General features: G+C 38.4%; 1 protein-coding gene across 6 annotated transcripts in view; it reads right to left on the bottom strand.

Moving 5' to 3' along the window:
* KCNC1 (potassium voltage-gated channel subfamily C member 1) overlaps positions 1-17,934 on the bottom strand; it is a 126,421-nt gene that overhangs the window by 106,981 nt on the left and 1,506 nt on the right. The gene's annotated exons all lie outside the window — the stretch shown is intronic.

Below are 17,934 nucleotides of genomic sequence, written 5' to 3'. Positions count from 1 at the left end.
AATTACTCCAGGGGAAAAAAAGAATGCAGGGAGGTCACATTTAACACTTATGATCTCTTGAATTAGACAATGAGGATATAAGCAATTGCAGGCCATTCCTGTATGCCATAAAGAAACAAATCCATGGTAAATATGAGCTAGAATTAATCTCTCAAAAGCAGTACAGTGTTTTGAGGAACATAATGGCCCCTGGGCAATGCCCAAGGCATCTAGCCATTTTCTGTTCATCTAGAGCAAGAATTACCAGGCTATTACAGTGGAAAGAGGCACCAGTCAGTGAGTCTTGTGCTGTTCACGTCGCCAACACACTCTGTGCGTCTGCATCCTAGTCAAAGAGTATTTTCAGAGAGATGTACAACTGGTTTATCATCTGCCTTGCTCCTTGATTCTTCAGGGCAATAACTAGGCTACTCCCTGTCCCAACACACTGCCAGTGACAGAAGATGTCTGAGCGTCATCCTCTCCTGACTTCTCTGCCTCCCATCCTCATCTGTAATAGTACCTCTGTCACTTCTGGCTGAGTGTTTCCTTGGGAAGTGATCAGCTCATCTGCCTGATGCCTTCGTGTCAGAGGTCTTGTAATATGACAGTGATCTTGGAGATAGAGCCAGCTCAGCTGAGAAAAAGGTGACTGCTCCCACTACGCTTTGTGCCTTTCTGTGATTGCTCAGGGAGCTTCAGCATGTGTCAGGCTTCAGCATATACAGCATCTGCTCTGGCATCTTCTTCTGTAGGGTGTTGGTCTTCTTGGAAGAAACCCACTTTGCTAGACACAGCTCTCAGCTCATAGTAAGTCTGCCTATTCTGGGAAGGCAATGTGTTTTCTGACAAGATAAGCCACGATAAAAATCAAGGGTTCATTCTATTGGCACTTCAGGGCTGATGCTGAACTTGCTCCTTCAATTCAAAACCTCTAGTCAGACTATACAGATTATGGAGACAAGGGGTTAACTCACTTAAACATATTTTCTGACTTCATCAGGTTGCCGCAAAGTAGGGCCACTTCAAATGAAAGTTATAGTTAAGTCTGTTAGTGATTTAACTTTAAAATGTCTATTTGAGGAGACATATGTTTAAATTTTGTCATTATTTAACTAGAAGTTATTTGTTAGATCTGTAAATAATCTTTTAGGCACATTCTAGTTGGTGGGTCTTGTGTAAATTTTTTTATCTGAAGGAGCAAAAATACTTTTATTTTTAACTGTTGTTTTGTAGATGCAGTGTTACATGTTACTAGATTTTACCTTCCTGATCCATGAAAGCGTTGTTTTCTCATTTCCTGTCAATCTTATTGAGGAATGCTGAATAATCAGAATGAAGCAAAGATAAGATTGCCTCCTGATCTCCGATTTATTTTGAGCAAACTTTAGTTCTTTCTGTGTCGAGAAGGTGTCCTCACTTCACCTGCTTAGAGTAAACATGATACTGAATATTCATCTAGTATCTCCAATTTATCTCCAAATTTCTGTGCAACCGTTAGTCTCCACAATACCCTCTGCAATACCCAGGTAAATAACATTCTATTATCATGATTAGAGATGTAAATCACCACCAAGAAGGTGTGGCTTGCCAGAGGTCACATTTGAAGTCAGAAGAGTTAGTGCATTTCTAGGCTTCCCACATAAGATCATAACACTTCTGCCTGCTGCCTTATCTCCTTGTTGCTTCAGCTCCATCACTGTATCTGCCACTGAATCTCACACATATAATCACACTGGAATCCTCAGTGAACAGAATGCACTAACAAGCCACATCTTTTCATTAGACAGCAAATATTCTCAACTAAAGGTTGCTCATTTATTCCAGACTTTTTTCTTTTTAATTAATGCAATCAAACAAGGGCAAAAGGATGAGTGAGAGTCACCCCCAGAGTAATACCTATGTGAACTGCTGCTGAAATTAGCATGGCATTTTTTAGTCTGACAGAGCAAAAGCCTATGGCATGCTCTCACTTTCACAAGTGCCCTAGATATTTAAGCCAGTTGTTGTTTTCTCCTCAAATTCCATTTAGTCTTGGATCACAGCTGAAAAGTCTGTGTGTGGTGAAAGGCATAATTCTTGTTCAGGACTCCCTAAGAGGGGAAGTTGGTTTGTCTGGGTTGGAAGGCTGAAGTATTTGCTCTACAGCTCTTAGAGATGAAGAGCTTTCTTTCTTTCTCTTCTCTATTTTTTTTTCAGTGCCCAGCTCTTGTGCCAGCCATCAAGGTGTTTGACCTTCACAGGCCACAGAAAAAAATGAGTGCATCAGAACACGCTGTCCAAAATCCTCACGTGTCCCTACAGCAAAAGCTTTTCCAGTGTTAGCACTGGTGACAATACACAAAGCTTTTCACTGTGTAGCCTAACCCTATTTTATTCTTCGGCAAGCTTGCAAGAGCAAAATGTGCTCTTTTGACCACAAAATCTCTTATTGCAAATTGCCTTCTTCCTGGGCTCTCGTGCAGAAGGTAGTGCATATTGCTAATTCATCTGAATTATTCTCATTAGGTTGTTCTCACGTTACTGGAAAAGGATTTGCTGTAAGTGGCTACAGTCTGAGATTTCAAGCTCTGGACAGTCTTGTTTCCCTACTTGTAAGCTGGTGATTTGTCATCCTATCTTCCCTTTCCAGGGTCCTTACTCTGTTTGTTCCTCAATGTCCAGTGAACATTGAGGGGATAGACTTCTTCTCCCTACAGTGATTTGTTTTTCTAGTTCTGAAGCCTCCTTCCATCTCCTATTTCTAGGAGATAGATCCTACTCCAGGCATTTTCCTTCTCCTTGCTTACATTGCAACCGTTTTCTGCAGTTCCCATTCAGGAGAGTGTCCTTCTCATGCCCAGTGATGACTGCAGTTCCTCCACTGCACAGCACCCCATGCTCCATAAGCAGGAGAGCAGATATTCAACAACCATTAAAACTTCATTTAAAAACCAGAATCTGTGCCACAGGCTCTGGGTGAAAGAGGAACTATCAGATGGACAAGAAGATGTTCATGCTTCTAAAAGGGGAGAATGGTTTCATGTCCAGAAAGGGCTAGAAAAACACAGTGCCAAGTTGAGAATCATTAGAAGAAATTTTTTTTCTAATCTATGTGGAAACCTGTTTTTATTCTCAACTAATTTAAAAACAAACAACCCCCCTCACCTCATACAAGCAAAAGGACTCCAAGCGGGTGATGTGTATTTTTAAATAACTCAATGGAAATTATAAAAGCAATTTGGAAAAAAAAAATCATTTTTTTCCTTGAAAACATTCTATAAAGTTTGTCATATTTGTCCTTCAGACTTCAACTAGTAAGGCTTTTTCCTTATCCAAAGGTTTGAGCAAAATATTGTGCAGAAAGTTATTTCCTTTTAATCTCCTAGTTATTTCCTTTTAATCTCCCTCTTAAACTTTGCTGGTTTGTTCTTTCCTTCTGACTACCATTTTCATTTTCTCTTTTTTATTAAGTCAGTGTGAGGAGAGAAAAAGAAACTAATGCTGGATGGGGAGAAAACATTGGTTTTTTTCTCATGAGGAAAAAGGAGAAACTTGGAATAAGTGTTACTTGAGGGGAAGGAGAGAAATGGGAGGAAAGAAACATCTTTTCTTGGCAAAATGTATCTACATTTATTTTTCCAGCTCTGGATCTGAAACTGTGGAATACATACAATACTGTTGATACTTCAAAACTGGTTTCTTAGCCAAAAAGTCTGTGTATTGTGAGAAGGCTTCCCAAACATCATCTGCAAAACTTTCAAAAACACAAAACCCCACAAAGATTGATGCAGCGATCTTTTCCCTTCCTTGCAACCCTTATGAGTATCTGGATTTGAAAGACAAGTAAGCCCATGTGATAAATGTTAGAGGGGCTGGTGCCATGCAGGGTGACTTTACTTTTGGCTCATGTCTTTCTGTGTGTGTGTGTTTAAAAAAATAAAATCATTGCCTCAGCACAGTGGAGACTGAAAAACGAGTGACCACTTAGCATTTTGACGAAGGTAGGTGTATTTTAAAAAAAAAAAATATTCTACCCTAAGCTGCCAAGCCTGTGGTGAGTTTTGTTAACTAGAAGTTACAATTTGGGCTAGTGAGTTGGCTTAAGAGTGTTTTTGTGGCCTGTGGGCATTTTAATAGCAGTACTGCAGTGAATGCTAGCAGGAATTATGCAGCTTGAGAGCTTTGTGTTATCCTGAAATTTTTCTTGATTACAGTTAGCACCATATGCAGTGCAGGTAGTAAATGAGAAAGTATTTTTTTTCATTTGTATCTAAGTCTTTATTGATATTCCTCTCAAAATACAGCTTCTAGTCTCTCAATACACATGGTGCGAGACTCGTGAATGTAGTTTCCACACATAATTTCTGGATGTATTTCTGAGTCCTTTGCCATCCGTTTACATTACTGCTCTTGTAAGAAGGTCTTTAGACCAAACTATTGCTGCATCTGGACAGTCATATACAAGCTCATAGTAGAAATTTCTTTTTTTTTTTTTTTCCCCTGCAGTTGTGAAAGTGAGGAACACGGAATGTCACAGGAAAGTACTTCCACTATGAGTTTTGCAGTTGCTAAAATTATTGATGTGCCCACAGTTATCATAAGTGGAAATTGCATCTGTTAGACTGACATTGTTAAATAAAACCTGGTTAACTACTGGGACGAACAATATGCTCAGATATCCTTGTGACAATTAAAAAAAAAAAAAAGAAAAGCTATTGTTCCTAACATTTACGTCTAGGATCTCTGTTTAAATTTACCACAATTCTTGCACCTGTAAACATGTACATTTCACTTCTAAAATACATTTAGGACAATTAGGACAAAAATATTAGATGTAGTTTCTCACTAGTCTGAGTTAGACCTTGCTGCTGAAGTCAAGAGCAGGAAAACTTTATATTTGCAAGAAATGCCTTCAAATCAAAGAGCAGCTCTGTGTGGTGTTCTCGGCAGACATACAGCTACTTTGAAATCCTACCTGGATGAAAAGAGTATTAAAGTTTGAAGATGGTAATTGAATGGTTAAAGGAAAAGCCCATGTATTCCACAACCAGGTAGATACAGGGAACAGAGTAGCTGCCTGCTTTATCCTGTTTTAATTCCTGTCTCATAGATATTGAGTAAGTCTCTGTTTAAAGGAGGAAAAAGCTTTAATTGCTTCAAAGGAGAGTTCTCCACCTGCTAGCAGAAGGAAAATAATGATGACCTTCCCAGATTCCTACATGTGAAACAACTTTCCCTTGTTTACAAAGAACCCAGCAGAAGTTCTATGAATATGCCCCCTTCCTTTGAATTTACTTACAAGGTGACCTTCATCCAATTGTCTTGAGTATTTTGCCCTTCAATATTGATTACTTGTTTCAAATTCTAGTCACATTTCGGTTATATCTTGTCCTTTTTGTAGAAGTTTGTTAAAGTATTTTCATAAATGATCCAGACTCATAGAACCTTGTTGATGCCGAGAGGTATTAGTACTGGCAATTTCCTTATCGGATGATGATAAATAGATGCACAAAGCTACCACAACTGACATTTTAAGTTTTTAATACTTAGAATCTTTGGGGATCAGTTTGAAGAGACCATCTGCAGCTGCCATTGACTTCTAAGGGAGCTATGAAAATTGAGATTTGATGCTGAAATTTCTGTTGTGGCCTTCTTTGTGAGCTCAACATTTATATCTAAAGGAGACTTTGGCTACTGCAGGATGTCCAACGCTTCACGGGACCACGGAGACAAGACTCAGCCCAACACCTGAAACTGGCATGTGATTAGATTGTTTTCAGATGTGGTACCAGGTCTTTTGGATGTCAAACACAGAATCTTGAAAACAGCATTCCTCCTATTGTAACAGCATAGTTAGTAAAAAAAAAAGGCACATAATTGCAAAATAGGCTGGAACGGTTTTCATGCACAACATACAGGAAGCAAGGGGCCTGGGAACACAAGCTTTAAACTTTCTGGCTTTTGCTCATATTCTTGCCACAGTTCCCAATAAGATTTTTCTTTTATCTACATTTGCCGTAGTTCCTTCTTTCTTCCTTTCTAATAATTTAAGAGACAAGATGACAGAACAGATTAAAAAATATCTATAAATAATACCGTACGTAAAGAGGCATTTACCCACTGAGTCTTAAAACTCATTCCCTGATTTGGATCTATTTTTATAAGTTTCATCTTACTTGACACTGACAATGATTCACATAAATATTAAGTATTCATTTTTAGTCCATTGCACACAAGTGAAGCTAAACTGTACTGTTCTTTGGAGATTTTACCCTGAAGGTCCTTCCTTAGGATGGAAAGAGGGTTAGGAGGATTCAGTTTCTAAGTTCTCTACAATTTGGTCCTGTCGTAATATATTAGATAGCATAGATGTAGCATTTCTAAAATTTTCAATGACATTCACATTTCAAATGTGTGGGATTTGTTGATTTTTTTTTTTCTTCTATATGAAAATAGGACGTCCTATCCTGAATTAGGGTCTAAATATGTAGGTTGTGAAATAATGTGATTTCTTATTTATACTTGTGTCGTGGTTATATAGATCAATTCTACCACTATTCTTTTGCTATATCTTGTTTTTGATTAAATCAGTCTTGAAATGTTTTTTTTGTTTTGTTTTTTTTTATTGTCCAAACGTTTTGTTCTTTGGACTACCCAGAAAAGCTATTTAAACAATGAAAGAAAATATTTTTTTCAATGTTTGTCACTCCTAAATTCTGATACAATTGTGTTTCTGTTATAGCAGGAGTAGATTTGATAACAGATGGTAAAACTGCAAAACTGTCTCTGCTTCATTAGAGCCCCTGGCAAGTCTCCTATATAAGGTAAATTACAGCAGAGAGGGATATTTAAGAATATACCCTTCACAGTTTCCAGTAAGATTTTGAACTAGTTTTATGTGTATCATGAAGGCAGTGAATGTAATAGCTAGAATGTCTATTGATCACTTCTGTGTTGGTTTTAATACCAGAACTAAAGCACACATGCTGTAAAAGGCTCTAATTTAGCAAATACTTGTTCTAGTGCTTTTCCAAGTTAAATTTATGCTGGCAATAGTTTAACTGAGATTGCTTTCCTTTAATGGTGTTAATGCATTTTTATTAAAAAGTAATAAAATGTAAGTGATCAATTTCCATTTAAATTAAAATAATATTTATGTTAAAATATTGATGAAAAGGCAGCCTTCAGAGATTTTAAGAATGCTTGTGTTTACATGGCACAACTGAGAGGTGACAGATTGATAGCCCTGGGAAACATAGGTCTTTTCAAAACAAATTATGTGATGTGTCCTCACACTGACTTGGGAGCTCACTTTGCAGGATGACAGAACTGCTCAGACTCTGGGGTGAAAAAGTTCTAATTCTGCATATCATCTACTTTTGCATGTTAGCTCACACTTTTCCGTGTATTTTGTCCATTCCTTCTCCATAGGGGCTGCACAGAGATCCCTAAATCATTGTACACAGCTCACCCTGGACTCAACTGCATGAGGATGACACATGGTTATTTCCTAAATAGGGACTGGCTTCCAAATTGTGAGTGATTGAAAATAAAAGACCAGTTGTCACGCACTAACATTACACTGTCTCTGATAATGTCAGTATGTATATGTGTTTTCTGCTAATAATCTTGCTGAATTCAGTAGCCCAGAATTACCACACAGGAACAGCTTCTTACTTCCACATTATTGGGAAATTCTGCTTTGCCGTGTACCCAATATATTGGTTTGTGGATTCCTCCTGCTGTGCAAACTGGATGAGTTTCACTAACTGCCTGGATTATGCAGCTGAAGTGGGAGGTCTCTTGAGCAGGGACAGATGAAAATTTGAAATCCTGCAGTTGGAGGAAAACATTAAACTTGAAATTTCCCATTCTAAGCAAAAAACTGTAGTCACTGGATTATTGCATCCAGGGGACTGTTTCACGCTACAAATATATCCTATTTTCATTTGAGCATGTTTTTGAAAACAGCTTAGATTCCGTGTGTGTTCAGCAAATATATTTAAAATTATGGGCATTAACAGGGCTTTGATGCAAGGTAGTTGCCAACAGTATGAAAGCAGTTCTGGGCACAGGCAGAAACAATACTGTAGGCACTGGGAAATTCCAGTATGCATTCAAAAAAATTACATCTGCAGGGTTAGCGTCTTGGGAATTTCAAGTCTGAATTCTCATAGCGACATCCTTTTGTGAGTCTACCCTCAGAAGTGAAGATGTAGGAAGTGACTGCTCGATGTCCGTGATGCAGGAGTGATGGAGAAGAAGGTGATGGAGAAGCCCTGCTGCCTGTGCACTGGGTGTCACAGCTCCTAAGAATACTGCACCTTTCGAAAACTCATAGCTTTGGGTGACCTTCTGCTTCAGTCCAGGTTGGTTTGGAAAACATTACGTCTGAGTATAGTGTAAAGTCTTCCCTTAGATGTTGTCAACTTACTGTTCTTATAGCAATAGCATTTAGAGGGGTCACAGAAATTGACTCCAATAGGGTTATATATTGTGCTAGTGACTGTAATACACATATAGTAAGGGAGAGAGGGAAAAACACAAAGCAAGTAACCTGAGAAATGTTGTTTTCCTTTTGAAAATGACATGCTAAGATTAAATGTCTTGTATGACTTCATACACAGTAAAATTTGAAGGGCTGAAGCATCCCCAGGTGATGTGGCATACCGAGCTAATACAATGTGGTGTTTGTGTGCTTGTGCCATTGCAAATGTTCATTTGCTGAGCTACATGTATACAGCCTGCCTTCGTACTCCTGGCATGCTGTAGATGCTCCCCGAGAGGATTCTTCAAAGCTAAGATAGGCATGCAAGTAGGATGCACAAATAATGGTATTTGTGAGATCGACTAACAAATGCTCACTTGATAAACTGCAATAATTCAGCTACTCGCAATCTTTTGTCCAAATCTGAGGTGTGGGAACTTTTTTAAGGGTTTGTTTTTTCCTTTCTAATAAATTCCCACCATGTAGGTCTGTGTATATGTCTGATGACATGTGGACTGTTCTGAATGAATGTTAAAAATCACCTAATAAGAACAAAGGTGTACCCTGCTGCCCTAGCCAAGAAATCCTTTGAGAACAGTAAATGTGCATTTTTAGGAGTTACTATAGATGATGGTAGTACATATACAAAGATGAAATTGTGGTTTGGAGTGGAAGATGCTATAGAATTATTACTGAATTTCAAACTTTTTATTTGTCTTTAATCCATGCCACCGACACGATGAAAACAGCTTCTTTGCTTAATGAAGCAGGTTCTCCAAAAGATGCTTTCTTTAGAACAGTGAATACACTTTTGCACTATTGATTTCCTGCTGCTTAGACATAACTAACATTTCAAGTAATCTATACGGTTTTGAAATTTACATTAGGTCTTTTAATAAAATCACTAGCACCTTAGGGACTTCTTGGTACCATAGACAGCGAACTCCTACCAACTGAACACTAAACAACAGAACACTAAATTTCCATATTGCTTAAGCAAAATTCAGATCTAAGTTGATCTGCTACTGCCCCAAAACCAGAAAACCAAGCACCACCCCACACCGATTGCTTCAGGTATTGGTTGAGCTATCACAACACGGTTAGACTGTTCCTGGTTTGTCCTTACAAGGGCTTTACTGAAAACCCCTGAGTTAAAATCAGTTCTGCATTATGCGGGACACGTTCCTAAGAAGTGCTAAGACGTACTGTCACTAGATTTCTTGCAGAACTCCACACTAGAAGTGATGGGGAGATCCATGCTAAAAAAAGAAACGGGAATAGCACAATGTGGCTGATATCATGTTGTCATGTTTTTAGAGTAGGGATCAAAGGCTGCTGTGAAGGCAAGCCCTTTTGCATTGTGTGTTGTGGCAATTACACAATTGTCCTTGTCCTGAAAAATTTTACCTGAAATAGGTCTGCCTGGCTCTCTGGCTGGATACACCTAAAATCAGTGATCGCTAGGGCAGTGGCCCCACAAGGTGAGGTGGGATTTTACTGATGGTCTCTTAACTTCTTGCCCATGTCCTTTTCTGTTATAAGACATGACCTCCCCTCCACTGGAGGTTGTAGGTGCTCAGCATTTTAGAGATATCTCCCTATTAATTTTGTTTTGAAGTCTGTTATCAAGTTTGAAGCATTTTCATTTAATTAATAACTGGATAAATTAAAAAAACTGGCCTCCACCATCTATACCTGTCAATTGATCCAGTGTAATAAAGACTGCAAGAATCTAAACTGAAAAAATAGAACAGGGTTATTTGAATGAATTTTCAAAGTGAAATCTGCAGCTAAATTTCTGTTATGTTTCAAATGATAAGCAACCTGAACTGACCAGATCTTTCTGTATTTGAGAATGTGTTTTTTGAGGGCAAAGGTGGGCAGGAATAGGAATTCTGCTTCAATGGAAACAAGTAGCTATTATGCTATCGGTGTATTTCCATGTACATTTTTAATTTTTTAAAAGAAGATGGATTAGGTTTGATTGTGCAGACAAAAATGTATGTTTTAACTTGTATTTGTCTCTGAAAATTATAAGACTCAGTAGCAATAGGTTTTGCCATTCTTATTTAAAACCATCTCACTGCTTTCTAAAAGGGACATTCTTTCCCAGGTTTTCAAGTAAAAAGTCAGTATGATATTTTAAGCCATTTCATGTAGTCACAACACCACAGTGGTCTTGACCCAAGGTTTTCTCAAATCTAGCAGTGCTGAGATTTACTGCCGCTCCTGAAGTATCAACATAATTACGTAAGTGTGTGCCAGCAGTGTGTGCCTGTGTTGGAAGCTCATGTGCAGCACACACATTGCTGGCTGTCTGCAGTGCACTGAAACCTGAGATTTATTGCATTTACAAAAGGCCATTACAATGCAATTTTAACTTACTGTCGTTAAAGGTCTTACATCATAAGCAATCACTGCAAAAAGCCTTGGACTGAGATTTATTCATAATTTTTACAGCATGATTTATTAGCACCCCTGTTATATCTTATAAATCTTATCTAAAAGAAATGAAAATCAATTAGGGCCTGGTCCTTTCACCTTTACCCGTGTTGGGTGGTACCTTGTTCTCAGCCTGCAGGAAACGAGGATATTCCTGGAGTAAGCTATCACTACAGGAGTAGGAGTGAATATAGCAAAATCTGGGTACTTAGAGAGCACAGGAGAGAAATGTAAAAATTATTCCAGAAATGACAGCATTTGGTTTATATTCCAGGGGGAGGGGGTGGTTCTCCATAGATTCATAGATTTCTCTGATTTCATCCGATGCTAACACTTCTGTGTACCATTTGGAGTGAATCACATATTTATGTAATGCAATATTCAGTAGAGAAAGCCAAGTCAGCCTTCTAAACTGTTCTTTCCTCAGATCAAATTCAGCATATAGTAACTGAGAAGCTAATTGTAAGACAATTGCAAAGATCTCAAAATGGCTGTTTTATTAGTCTTACCTCCCAAGAATGCACTGAAATTTCACAAAATCAAGCCTATAGAAAATGGAAACTCAGTTTTGCCATCTGTATTCATATAGAAAGAATTATGAACTTGATTATCAATTAGGGCCCAATTTTTCAATTTAAATAGCCCTGCTTGCCCTTTTTATTATGAAACACAGAACTTGGATATGATTTAGTTGAACATTAATTGAAGTCATGTGGTTTGATGGGATGTATTCTATAGCCCTGTGCAGTAAAAAATGTCAGTAAGATCATGATGAGCTTTGTCAGTATCAGAGTTCTATGTTTTGATGCAGTGTGCTAAAGATGCTCATGTCTTTAAAAGGTTATGAAAATACATATTTGAATATGTATATTCCTAATAAATTGCTAAGACCTATTGCACTTCAGTGCTTTGGAATGGAAATATGCAATGCATCTATTAAAAAAGCAGTACACTGCAATTAATTTGTTATCCGGAACCATACTGCAGGAAAATTCAATTCTATCCTTGAAGCTGGTGATAATTTTGGCACTGAGTTTCAGTAACAGTAAGGCTGGGCCCTCTGTTGCTGATTTGCTAACATCTCTCCTTATGTTAAGAAAGGCAATATGTATAGACTCTACTAAAGTACTACTATAAATATACACAGATCAGTCACATATTTTTACAAATAAAAAAGATGAATACTGTTAAATACTAGACTGCACAACAGAAGGGAAAAACAAGATGGAAAAATAGTTTTTCTAGGTATAGTCTAATATATCACATTTTCTTAAGCAGTTCTACAATAGAAATATTATAACTGATCCACCAATCTTTTTATCTTTTTTTTCGTTATATACCAACTGAGAATACCAGTATTTTGTTGCCTTTTCCTGCCCTAACCAAAACCAAAATAGCAAATGTCAGGAGAAGGGCAAAGAAAATAACTGAAGGCACATAGGGATGGATTAAAGATAGAAGGGACCAAATATCATTCTGAACCCAGTCACTAAATTCATATCGATTTCAGTGGCACCACAGTTACATTTGCAGAAATATTTTGGGATGGTTTAATTTTGAAGTCCTTCCTCATATGGAAATCCCACTCAGCATCGTAGGAGGTGGCAGTGATAGGAAGGCATATATATGTGTATGCATATGATGGTATGATCCATACAATCACAGCCTTGGCTAAATCAAGTAAATTTTGTAACCTAGAAACATTAAAATTAAGTAAGATTAAAAAAAAATAAATTAAAATGGCAACAGATGCTGTTCTTTTTTAAGGTTTTAGAATAATAGAAATAAAATTAGAAATAGGCGAATGGATTAAGAAAAGTCCTTGAATTAAAACTGTTAAGTCTGTACTAGGCAGCCATGGATTTGTCAGGTGGATAACATCATCCCTCTCATCTCCCTGTGAGACTGTGACTTCAAAGAGATTGTAAGATATTCTGGGCAAACATCCTATCTTCCTATGTGTTTCTGATCAACTCATACTGTTGAAGTCATGATTCTGCATGGCTGCTGTGATACTTTTTTAATTTTGTGTGTGTGTTGGTTTAAAAAGGTATTACTTCTGAAGTCGGGGGGACAATTCCCAGGAGTTATTGTGTGCCTGCCCCCACCTTGACCAATTTGATAGAGACTGAATGTGAGAGCTGGCATAAGCAGTGAACACTTTCTAACTGGCATCGCAAAGACTTCTTTGGTCAGGACGCAGAGGAGACTACCATGCTCACTAATGGGTTATGTAAGGATTTGCAGTAGCATGTTCCTTGATGGGAGAAAATAGGAATAAAATGGAATTTTAGGAACTATATTAATAATGAGTGATGGAATGGTAGTTAATAGATGTCTGTAATTCCATTATACTAGAAGTGCAAGGGAAACCTCATTTAACGTTGAAAGATTCTCATTTTTCCAGAGCTGTAATGCAGCGTGCAGTTAAAATTAGGCTGTCTCGTTAATTGTCAAAGTATATGGTGAGAATTCCTGCAGCCAGCTTCAGTGCAGGATTAGATATGCCTCTGCAGGAGAGACCTTCCAGAAAGGCCCAGGGTGGGAGAGCAGCTCCATCAGGGCGCCTTTGAAGCGATCTGTCCTTGAGGAAGAAGGGGTCCTGTGGGTAGAGGAAAGTGTGTGGGGCAAGTCTCGTCCTTTCCCTCTCTGCTCACCTTTGGTGGGAGACCTCAGACCACTGTCTGTGGAACGCTCCTGTGCGAAATGTGTCCTGCATCAGATGGCTGTGGAATAAGCTACCCTTGTGAAGGATGATGAGTATCTATTCCCTCTCCCTGATACTTGCCTCAGTTCCTGAGCTTAGCTGTCCTGGGCAGGAGTAAAGAATGAGCAGAATCACCCCAGCCTCTAATCCTCAAGACAGTATGGTTATTCAAGAACTAGGATCCCATAAACTTTCTCATGCCTATGGGTTGTAGTTTATAGAGAGAAAAATCAGTTTAAATGAACATAGCATGGTTGAAATGCTCTTGAATGTACAAAAGAAAGCAGTAAGAAATCCCTGGGAAATACCTTTTCCTCATCTCTTCACCACTTTTGCCTGTCTCCTTCTCAGTGTCAGAAACTTGTCCTTCAAAAATCACCCACTGAGGAAAGCAAATTCTTCTGCAGGATGTGAAGGGAAAACATGAGGGAAGGGTGAGTGAGAGTTTTGCTTTTCCTCTTACAGATCAAAGCGGTATAGCATATGCCAGGATAGCAAGTCAAACTGTTGAGGACTTTCCATAGGACCCCTACAAGCTTTTATTTAAAAACAGTAAAAAATTCTATTTGGAAGGACTACAAAAGCTTTCCTGAGGGTTCATTAATGAAGTTTAACTGTCCAATTTGTATATGAGCACTAGCGCAGAATCTCAGCTGAAAGCTCCTCGTTCCCAAACACTGAGTAACCCAAGGAATGTGAATTAACACAAACACAACCTTATCCTGCTGGGGAGGAGGAGGAGGAAGGGGGACAAATATGTTAGATACCTGCCTGCCAAACTCCCCAGGAAGTCAGTGGGAGCTTCACTAGTGGAAGAACAGCATGACCAGACATAAAGGAGAGAGGATGACAAGAAAGTATTTTTCACACATTTGTGTACTTAGGACCAATGAAGTCCAGTAAGTGCAGAGGGCAGGAACTCTACTACAATGAAACTCTCGGATATGCTGCTTTAGTGTACTTCCATAGCTTTCTGTGGGACTCTATTTCCCCCTTTGCAGCCACTTATGAAAAATAAATTTGCAAAGTTGTCTGATGATGCAAAAAAGACAGTTCTAATGAGCTTTAAAGAAATGTCTCACCAATTTAGGTGCACAAAATCCATTGACATGCAGTGATATTCAGCTGCCTGATCAGATGCTTTTGACAATACTCCTGGATGCCTGCCTATCTACATACACACTCAGTATTTCTACAAATCAGATCTTTTCCATCACCTTGTCTGTTACTCTGTTCAGACCTCCAGGAACCCGACTTTGCCTCTGGTACCCAAATGTGGATTCTTTAAGTTTACAAGAAGTATAACACCTTTATCTTACTAAGGTAGGTGTCTAAGGAAATCTGTGATTTGAAACAAGCTACCTTTTCTTATTACAGATATAGAATATGATGCAATTTTTTGGAAGTGTTCAATTCTTTTAGACATAACTACATTTTTTAAGAAATTAGTGTGTAGAAAACTAGAATTTAATTAAAATCAGCCCCTATTGTTTTAACAAGAAACTGTTGACTATGTTGCACCAAAAGACAAAAGATTAGTGACCGAGAGCTTTGCTTTATCAAAGTAAGCTTAGAAATAAACAAAATTTGCAGAGTTAGCTGATTTTGCCTGACATACACAAGTGCACTTCCAGTCTTCCCTGGCTGTCTACAATGAGATGAGATGTAATTTAGTATGAGTCAGGTCCGGGTGAAGCAAAACAGTCAAATGTACTTGTATTTGCAAGCAGTGTCCATCAAAATCCTCCAAGAATGGCTGGATTTGAGTAAATGCTGAGCTTTTCATAGACAGTTCCTAAACATTCACTGAATTAGCTTACCAGATAGAGCACAGAGAAATCTTGGTTTATACAGATATGCAGGTTTTCATTTAGTCTTTATATTCATAGACTGTATTCCTTTTACTTGCCCAAGTGTAACAGTATAATGGTTATGTAAACTAATGCTTACACTAAGATGCTATTTTGACATGCATTTTGGTGCCATATGTAAACACCAAACGTATATAATAACCACCCTTAGTACAGGTATCAATTCCATTTAAGAAGGGAATTTATTGTGGGTTTTTTTTTTTTGTGGACAAAATGACCATGTGAATTTAGATTTTTGCATAACTGAAATACAGTTTGTAATTGAAAGTAGCGTACACCATTAAAAGTGAGGTAACAGTGGATTTGTTGCCTGACTCTAATAATGATTGCTTTAATATACCATTCACTTGTTAATGCTGCTATCAATTATTTTACTGTAAATTAGCTTTTGTGAGTTTGAGGTCTTTTTGCAATGTCTGTGTTAGGTTACAGGACAATAAATCAAACTCCCATCTCTTTTTACATCCATAACCATAACATATGGCTTTTATTAGAAAATGTTAAGTGTCTTATAATGTCGTCTTAATGGACAGTGTGTGCATGTGTTGATGATGAAAGCCATCTTCTTTCATGCAAAATATTAATGCATATGGCCTACGTCTCCATAGATACAAGTTAAAGAATCATATTTAACCCACAAAATATTCAGTATACACTTTGCCCAGAATAAATATTTATCTAGTTTAACAATCCTTTAAGGAAATAACAAGTTAGAGATCAATCAGGAGCTGAAAATTCTAACAGGTATGCACATGTGATTGTGAATAAATGGTATATAATCCACTGCAAAAAAAAACCCCAAACAAACAAATCCAAATCACTTTGTAAAACACCTACTGCTAAATGAAAATACCCTTAGAGAATTAGAAAATGGAATCTATATTCTCCTAGAATTCCAGTTTGTGCATCACAAAGACTCCTAATATTGGTTATAGATTTTTGTCTTTCCACCTAAAATATCATAATGCTTCCGAGCTGGAGGGTGTTTTAGCCTCTGTATCCTTTTCCTTGGGACAACATTATCCCTTTGACTTTTGAACCACTCCACAAAATCTTGGACAAGCACACAGCTTTGACTTGAAATGTGTTTTACCAACAGATTCCTGGGTACCAGAGAAATCTGCTATTCAAATCAACGCCTGCTAACACTAGGCTTGAATAATGGAAACCAAGCATTTTGAAGGATACCCGCCAGCCTTCCCTTTCTGTTTCCATGTTCCTGTGGCAGAAATCGGGGCTTTGAAAGCTGCAATACAACAGCAACATCTTTTCCTCTTATGGTAAATATTTTATTATTGCTTTACCCCCCACTCTGTTTAAAGAAATTAATTTAAAATATGAACTCCTTTGTTCAGGGAAGAAGTCTCCAAAGGATATGCAAACAAGAATCTTTAGAAATGCAGCAAGATATAACTCCAGGCTCTGCTCCAGCTTTCCCCATTCATTCAGTTTGCAGACCTGGTGTCTCCCTGCTGGAGATCTCTGCTCAGACGGAAAGTCTCCAGCAGCTGCTATTCCACCACCCATTCATACATGACCAGCTCCCCTCTCCCTGCTCCCTGCATTTCCACTTCTCTTTCCTCCATCCATCCAATTTTCTCCCTAATCTGATCTCACTTCTTTGATCCTCCTCAGGAACACTGATCATCCTCCCCCACCAAAGCACCACTCATCCCTACCGAGGGCTAGCAACAATTAAGCTGCAACAAAGGTACATTTAAGGGAGGAATAAAACCTATGCAAGCCAATTTCTTTGTGAAGGCACTATCCTTCATCTGTTTTCCTGCTTAATCAATATGGGTATCATGGGGGTTAATCCTGCTGCTGTTCCTGAAGTAAATGTTTTCACTACTTTTGATTTCAGGAGCAGAATCGGGCCCTAATTAATGTAATTATCTTCATATGTCATAGAATGAAAGGTGTCTACTTAAAGGAGCGGGCGACTGTTACAGACCATCTTTTTCCATGGCTATGCTGTGAACTGCACCAGTGTGCATTCCCTTTCCAAAACAACCGCAGGCACCACGAGGGGAGGAGTTGTCCTTCAGTACCAAGCAAGAAAGCTGTCAAACAGTGTCCCTTCAACATCAATGAAACCCTCTCCTCTGATTAATACTTTGCATTTCCCACAAGGGAAAATGACAGAGTGAGAAGGTAAGTGGGCAACTGAATTACCCATTCGCAGAGAAGCATGATCATAAATATTTAACTTGGTATGTATAAGAGAAAGGGACAGACTTCCTTTCCAGTCCAAGCTGAGAAACTCTCCAAATCCCCTGGCCCCCAGGGATTGCCTGCTCCTATGATCATTTCTCCATCTCATAAAGGGATTAGGGATTAGCCATTAGCTCATAAGAGGGCTTGACAAGGTGTCTCTCTTTACTGAGGGATGACTGACTGTAAAAATCTATGCATAGAGGGAAATTACCTGGTATAATGGAGATCTCCCTGGCCCATGAATGGGA

The sequence above is a fragment of the Pseudopipra pipra genome, chromosome 6, assembly GCF_036250125.1.
Source record: "Pseudopipra pipra isolate bDixPip1 chromosome 6, bDixPip1.hap1, whole genome shotgun sequence".
In the NCBI taxonomy this organism is placed as follows: domain Eukaryota; kingdom Metazoa; phylum Chordata; class Aves; order Passeriformes; family Pipridae; genus Pseudopipra; species Pseudopipra pipra.
The sequence above is the reverse complement of the archived record's forward strand: the minus strand, read 5'-3'. Positions and strand labels throughout refer to the sequence as shown.